Source organism: Rana temporaria, chromosome 1 (assembly GCF_905171775.1).
Source record: "Rana temporaria chromosome 1, aRanTem1.1, whole genome shotgun sequence".
Lineage (NCBI taxonomy): Eukaryota > Metazoa > Chordata > Amphibia > Anura > Ranidae > Rana > Rana temporaria.
The window spans coordinates 602,597,124-602,605,695 of NC_053489.1; the positions used below are offsets into that span (position 1 = coordinate 602,597,124).

At 43.5% G+C, this 8,572-nt stretch overlaps 1 long non-coding RNA gene across 1 annotated transcript; it reads left to right on the top strand.

The window, feature by feature from the left end:
• Positions 1 to 1,363: 1,363 nt before the first annotated feature.
• On the top strand, positions 1,364 to 1,957 carry LOC120925032. The gene is made up of 2 exons (XR_005746524.1): positions 1,364 to 1,524; positions 1,671 to 1,957. It is a non-coding gene; the product is annotated as an uncharacterized LOC120925032 (long non-coding RNA).
• Positions 1,958 to 8,572: the final 6,615 nt, after the last annotated feature.

Genomic DNA, 8,572 nt, shown 5'->3' on the forward strand with positions numbered 1-8,572 from the left:
GGGACGACCGCCTTAAGAAGGCACCTGGCCTCCCATTACCGAGCCCAGTGGGAGCAACGCTATCAGAAACTACAAAGCCACACTCCAGGCTCTCACCGTCCAGCCTCTCCTCCTTCTCCTTCTCCTTCCCCTCTATGCTCACAATTGTCCTCCACTCCACCATCCATCATGCCTTCCTCACGTTTTTCTGCAAAAAGGCAGGCTTCCATGGCCCAAATGTTCGACCATAAAAAAAGATGATGCCGGATAACCCTCTTGCCCAACGGTTGACCGCTGGCTTGTCGGAACTGATAGCCCACCAACTACTGCCATATAAACTGGTGGAGTCGGAGGCCTTTCGAAAATTTGTGGCCATTGGAACACCACAATGGGAGGTCCCAGGAAGGAAAACATTTTTTCACAGAAGGGCATCCCAGAGCTATATGACCATGTTCAGCGGCAAGTGAATGTATCTCTGGCACACAGTGTCGGTGCCAAGATACATCTGACCACAGACACGTGGTCTAGCAAACACGGGCAGGAAAGGTATATAACTTTCACTGCCCACTGGGTGAACCTTCTGACGGTCGTCAAGCATGTAACCCGTGGCACCCATGTAGATTTTGTTTTACTGCCACTGATTACATGCAGGCCTGCCTCTTCTCCTCCTCCTCCTCCTCCATCCTCCCTCTCCTCCTTGGCTGACTCCTCATTTTCCGATGCTACAGTCTCTTCCGCTGCGCCGCCCAAGATCCCCAGAACCTATTCGACATGCCAGGTGAGACGTTGCCATGCTGTGCTGCGTCTGTTGTGCCTGGAAGACAAGAGCCACACTAGTCCTGCACTCCTTTCAGCTTTGCGTTCACAGGCAGATCAGTGGCTAACACCGCTCAATTTGACAGTTGGTAAAGTGGTGTGCGACAAGAGTGCCAATCTGCTAAGCACGCTGAAACAGGGCAAAATTACACACGTGCCATGCATGGCACACGTCCTGAACTTGGTCCTGCAGCGATTCGTTGCCAAATACCCTGGCGCGATGGAACTCAACATTGTATATGCTTGATAGGCTGCTCCAGCATAAACGTGCAGTTAACGAATACCTGTATGAACTCTGCGGCAGGACAGATTCTGGGGAGCTTGGTTTTTTCGCACCGCGCCAGTGGCTGCTCATGCACGACTAATGCAGACTTCTGCGGCCATTTGATGAGATCGGTTGTATTTAGAATTACAATTGCCCTAGGGTGGTAATCAAACACCCCTTAATATAAAAGTGCCACATCCTAAATTATATAGGTATGTAGAAAAAGACCATAAGTCTTAGACTGGGAGAGATTGGACTTTGCAGGCACCAAATGTTAAAATGTATCTGTTCTTTACCATTAACTCATAGATACCCCAACTAGTTATACATTGCCTGACAGTGTATGGTGGATGTGGTTGTGACCTGTAGCACCAGACTCCACCCCACAAGGTGGATGGTCTGATTACGATTTGCATCTTGGACGCTGTTGAGCATTTTTCAAACCTATCAAGCACCGTTTATCGGTGAGTATCATAGTCATAGATACATGTATTTCTAGTTGCTCAGAGGCCTTTATATTTCAATGGATGCCTCATATGTAATAATATTGTTTGTATTTTTGTATATTTGTATATCTATTGACAACATCATATTGTCTTTTAATACCCAGAAGCTCCCGAAGAAGCGACGACGTCGCGAAACATGTCGAGCTGAACCCCATTTTAATCAGAACTCATCCTGTACCACCTTTCGAAGTTACAACGCCACCCAGCGCTCCTAGTGTATTCTATGCATCCAGCCCTGTGGCTAATAGCGATGTCTTCAGAAAGTGTTAGGATTTGAGCTCTTTTGTGTATCCTATTTGTTTGCTTTTCCTTTTTCTTTTTTTCATATAGAGCAACTGTGATGTATCTTTGTAGTCTTGTATTTACTAAATTAAAATATTTATAATTTTAACATTTGGTGCCTGCAAAGTCCAATCTCTCCCAGTCTAAGACTTATGGTCTTTTTCTACATACCTACATTTGATGAGATCACCAAACTGGTCAGTCGCAGCCAGGGCGCCATCAGTGACATTGTACCTTACGCCTTCTTTCTGGAGCGTGCATTGCGTCGTGACATTGATCAAGCTGTCGAGGAGCAGGAGCAGGAAGATGAGGAAGTCGCAATGCTGGATGAATTCTCAGGGGGGCTACTTCACCTGAGACAAGTCAACAACGGGAGTCTGAAGAGGAGTCAAAGGAGGATGGTGCACAGGGTGGAGGAGTTGGAGCAAGAAGAGCATGCTTTAAACCTTTCTGGGATCCCTGGTGTTGTCCGTGGATGGGGGAGGAGAACGAGGATGACATTATCCTGGATGATGAGCAGGAGCCTGGCCAGTACAGCTCTTCCAGTTTAGTGCAAATGGGGGCCTTCATGCTCCAGTGTTTTAAGAGGGACCCTGTATAAAAAGCATAAAGGGCAAGGACCAGTACTGGGTGGCAACGTACTTAGACCCCCGATACAAACAAAACATGGCGGAAATGTTACCACCATCACAGAGGGCTATCAGAATGCAGCACTTCCAGGCCTTGCTTCGAGAAATGCTGCATTCTGCTTTTGCATCCGCTGGCAGAGGAATTTCAACTCACAGAGAAACAGTTTCGGGTACCAATCAAACAGCGCCTGCAAGAAGAGGGCGGTTTAAAGATGTCTTAGTCACTAATGATATGAGATCATTCTTTCAGCCGACCCATCGACAGCTGTCCTCCGAATCCAGCATCAGGGAACGCCTAGACCAACAGGTGTCCGACTACATCGGGTTAACGGCCGATGTGGACGCACTGAGAAGTGATGAACCCCTGGACTACTGGGTGGGGGAGACTTGACCTCTGGCCAGAGCTTGCACAATTTGCAATGGAACTGTTGGCTTGCCTCTCATCCAGTGTCCTGTCTGAAAGAACGTTCAGCGCAGCAGGGGGGGTCGTGACCGATAAGCGCACTCACCTAGCTCACAACAGTGTTGACTACCTCACATTTATAAAAATGAATGAAGCATGGATCTCGGAGGAATTCAACACATGTGACCAGTAGATCATGTTTCATTCAAATTCTGGTGAAAGCCTGTGGGCTAATTTTTTGGGCCTGTACTGGCCGACACTTTATTCTGTATCCGGTGAATGCCTAATGTACCACCAGCCACAGAATAAAAAGTTGTTTGCTGTCAGGTGAACGCCTGTGGGCTAATTTTTAGGGCCTATAATGGCCGACACTTACTTCTGTATCCAGTGAATGCCTAATGTACCACCAGCCACAGAATACAAGGTTGTTTGCTGTCAGGTGAATGCCTGTGGGCTAATTTTTAGGGCCTGTAATGGCCGACACTTACTTCTGTATCTGGTGAATGGCTTAATGTACCACCAGCCACAGAATACAAAGTTGCTTGCTGTCCGGTGAATGCCTGTGGCCATGGGCTAATTTTTGGGGCCTGTAATGGCCGACACTTACTTCTGTATCCGTTGAATGCCTAATGTACCACCAGCCACAGAATACAAGGTTGTTTGCTGTCAGGTGAACGCCTGTCGGCTAATTTTTGGGGCTTGTAATGGCCGGCACTTACTTATGTATCCGGTTTTTCACTTAATACTTCTGGTAGGTCAGTGTCAATGTTGTGGGACTATTTGTGCACAGCTAGTAAGTATTTTGTGGCTGCAAATATGACCTGAAGGTTTTTAATATTCGCCTGCCATTAAAGTCAATGGGGCCCGCCGCAAACTTGCGGTTCGCGGACATTTGCAATCGTTGGCGGTTAGCGTTCCCGAACCGTCCTGTCGGATGTTCGTCTATCACTAGTCCCAGAGCCAGGAACACTTGAACACGCACCCCCGGCCAGGAGGGCCACACACTGGGGGTGGTGAGATGACAGACCAGGATCGGCGTTGACCCTGAACTAATGATGTCTGTCCCTCAGTACTCCTCCCCAGAATGCACAGCGGGACAACCAACTCCCTCTGATTGGCTGCTGGAGGGGGAACACCCAAAACACCTTGACCTGACTGCTGCCACCCTCAGCCTGGGATGATAACAACACCCCATACAACAATAGTGGTCACTCACAGTACAGCCATGGCTGGAACAGAGGCCCAAACTTAGTGAAAAATCATACAGTCTCAGTCAACTAACTCTCAGACTACCCTCTAAATTTAAAGCAGCGCCGGCTAGAAAATAGCAAGCCGCTACATATACATACAGAAGCCAGAGGAGCTCTGTCATTTGAAATGGGAGTACCAGCAGGTGAAGAGTGTGCAGTGATGCAGATCCCCATTAATCATAATGATCCACTACACTACATTATAGACCTGGTGTGCCTGGCAATCTTTACTTGCTGCTATTGGGTATTGGATGCTGCATGTCCATTTGTGGGGGGGGGGAGGAAAATCTGGGGCACCCACTTATTCTAAAAGGGGTTTCCAAATTCCAACTAGTCCTCTTAGATTCCCACATCCCTTTTGGGGGACAGGATGTGGGGATGTTTGGGGTCACCACCAAATTGCAAATAGGAGGCTTTGCCATTGCTCGATGTCGCTCCTTTCCTGGTCACCCATTTTGTATGCCTGGATAAGGGTCTGTTATTAATCTTTGTGGGACCCTGCACCAGTTTTTTTAATTTAAAAGACCAGCATATCTTTAGAATTTGTTTTAAATAAAACAGCGCAGGTACTCGTTACTCATTCACATAAACAAAGTAAATAAACCTCTTTAATTATATGCAATATCCACCAAGTAATCCTACCATGTAGATCCACATCAATCACAATGACCTGTGAAATCTTGCAGGGCTTCTCTAAGCAAGTGTCTCTCCCCCTGGCACTCAGGCCAGACCTACCCTTCCCGAATTCTACACAGTTAAGTACCTATTTAAATAATAACACCAAATCACTTGTTGGCAAAAAAATGGCAGCTGCAGGTTTATTGGTGTATTCAAATCAATAAATAATAACAACATTCTGATAATTTTATTACTTCATAAAATTCTTAAATTTCAAACAATAAACTTAAAACAGCTCAGTCTTAAAGGACTTGAGCATACAGAATGTTTATAACCAAAGTCCCCACACGCCGGGTAAGAAATCTCAAGCCCGACCTACCCCACAACCACGGCCAATTCAATGCAGTATTGTAACCTTACATAAAGATGTCTACTCCTATTTCTGACAGATGAACACCATCTGATCTATATAATGCAGAAAAGCCACTCACTAAATCGATATGTCTTTAGAATAACCCTCCAATGTGTGGCATAAATTTTTCCATACACTTGTTTAAACGTTTCCTAATTCTCTCGAAAATTTTTAACTGGGTGTCCTGCAGCCATACGATCCAAGGAACTATCTCTGAAAAGATTAATCTGGTATTCGGGGATGCTAACTTGAATCTATGTAGGTCACGTTTCATCATAAACATAAGATTCAGTGTTCTTATTTTCCCAACATTGTTTCCCCCTAGGTGAACGATTAATACATCAGGGGCCGGCCATAACTAAAACAACCTGGGAGAAACACAAATTAGACCATTGAAGATCTCCAATTCCTTTCCAGTATATCTGAAATGTTCCAGGATCCAGAGACAAATTGAACGTGTAGCAGCGCTTTGTGGATCTTTTATTAGCCCAGCATACAAAAGAGTGGCCCAGGATCCAAACATATCTTCTAGTGCCTAGGATTAAAGAGAGAGATCAGGTCTGACATGAATTTGAAAACGTTGCGATTCCATCTACCCAACTGTTTGATTATTGTATCATCCAATGCCATCTTAGCGGCCTCCGTAGCTGCACCGATCCTGAAAGAGTGAGAGGTAAACTTAAAATGTTGTAAATCCAGCTTCTTCATGTATGCCTTTAAAATGAAATTGAACTGATACCTGGTGAGAGGGGACCCGTCTGAGTGAATAAAAAAAAACCCTTCCCTCAATGGCGGAACTGCTAGATATCTGTTCACCGATCTAACTGGACATATATCCACATCTACCCTTACCTATCCTATCTGTCTTTGACACAGGAATTAACAATCTTATCCCTGTCTCAGAGACAATCACATAATGTTTTAGTAAACCCGAAACTACCTTCTTGTTTTTTAGCAACAGTTCAGATATTCTGAGAGCATCAAAGAAAGGCTAGAGCAAAAGCAGTGTTAAATAGCACAGCCTCGAAAACCAAAGAACACACCAAATGAGTAGTTGAACAAATAATTATTTAGTAACTGAATTGAAATAGGTCTCCTATTATCTGGAAAGGAATGACTCTTCTTATACCCTTTAAGAGCCTGCTGAATAGAAAAGAATGCTGTATATGGAGTTCAGTTTAACCCCCACCAGGATTTTGGCAATGTGACTATGAGATAATTCTAACTGCATTACACTACATTGAAACATCTGAATATCTGCTTCATAATGAGAATCAAATTGTATATCAAGTTCCCTAGAAAAGTCAGACCACCTGTGCCATGCAGCTGAATATTCAGCCCATGTACTGTCTGCAACAGAATGTCTTATAGCATTTGTAAGAACTTCTAAATTAGGCTCCACAGATGTTCTGGACACACATAACCTTCCTTGTCCGCATTTGGCAGAAGTTGATGGAATTTGCATACCTGAAATCGAGACAAGGCATCCACAATTTGATTCTCCTTCCCTTGAACATGTCTGGCTTTTAGCCAAATATAAAATTTAAGACAAAGAAACACTAGGTACCTGAGTAATTTGACCAAATGTATTGATTTAGCTGAGAAGCAATTCACGGCATATATGACTCCTTTATTATCTGAATTAATCAGGATTCTTTTATTGGCAAATTGCTCACCCCATATTTCTAGAGCTACTACTAAATTCCAACACTACTATACTTTTGGTGGCTTTAATTTTTTTCCCACCTATCTGCCAACTTACCACAACACCAGTAAGTCTTCCAAATAGCCTAGAATCCACATGCACCTGCAGCATCTGTATATAATTCAAGGTCAGATGAGGACACAAATTGCTCCTGAAAAAACGATCGATCATTATATACTGGTATATCAAAGAATTTAAACCAAACTAACAGGTCCTCCTTGAGGTCGCCTTTAAATCTGATGTGTGAAAATGGAGATTTCATGCCTGACATAGCTAAATACAAGTGACACAAAAATATCCTGCCAACCGGCATGATTCTCGTCGCAAAGGCCAATAGTCCTAATATTGATTAGAGTTCTTTTAATAAAACTTTTTTACATCTAACAAACACAGAAATTGTGGCTTTAATTTTGTTAATTTTTGATTTGGGTAACTGAAATTCAAACTTCTCGGTGTCTATCTTGATACCTAAGAATTCTATTGACGAGGATGGCAACACATCTTTTTCGCTAGCTAATGGAACACCAAAGTGCTGAGAAACTACGCTAAACAACTGTAGCATAAAAGAAAAATTGGTGTCTGCGCCAGGCCAATGAATAAAAAGTCATCAAGGTAATGTAATATACCTTGATAACCAGCTTCGAAAGCAACAACCCATTGGAGAAAGGATGCAATTTTTTCAAAACAGGCACAGGATATGGCACATCCCATAGGGAGGCACATATCAAAATAATAGTTGCCCTCAAAGTACATACCTAAGCAGTTGAGTGCCAACGTGTCGATAGGTAGTAGCCTAAAAGCAGCCTTTATGTCCGCTTTAGCGAGCAGCGCACCTTAAATCTCCTAATCTGCTGAATATCATCCTCAAATGTGCAATAGGATACTGATGACATGCTAGCATCTATTTAATCATTTAAGGAGTTACCCTTAGGGAATGATAAATGGTGTATTAGGCAAAAGGAAGTTGGGTATGATGCCTAATGGGGATATCCTAAAATGTGTAAAGGGTGGGGGGGGGGGCTAAATGGACCTGCTATTCTACCTTCTTTGCTTTCTTTACCTGAATGTGCATAAGTAGAAACTAACTTTACATTTTTAACCACTTCACACCCTTCACCCTGAAATACTGGCAAAGGGAAACCTTTGGAGAAACCTTAAATTAAAAACTTGTCTGTCTCCTGGTTTATATATATTTCCAACCATTGCTGCATGCTTGTTAGTTTCACTGGTGTGTATGCTTTTTGTATAATTATCTCTCTGGGAGTCTTGAAAATTGTAATTCCCCTTGAAACACCTGAGTAAAGGGTGGGGTCCTGAACAGTGTGAACATTTGTGCTTGTATTTGCAAGAACCCCCCCCCCCCCATTTACATTGGTTCTCATCATATGCGGAGCAGTATCCCCTTTAATAAGGGGACACTGTAGATTTTGTCTAAATGTTTCATCACATTGGAACTATCTTTGTCCATTCTAGTCCTCCAAAACAGGCCTCTAGCACATGTTCCATATGCTGAAAAAAGCCTGCTGCAATAAGACCTCACCACTGGCCTACTCCTGTCATTTTCAGATTTTTCGTCTGTTGACATATTCCTTTGTAGATGGAAGTAGTGACAAAATATCCACAAATTGACCTTTCCAAATTTTTTCTTTGGCATGAGGAGAAAGATGATTACCTAACAGCGAGATCTTGCATGGCAACGTTTCTTTA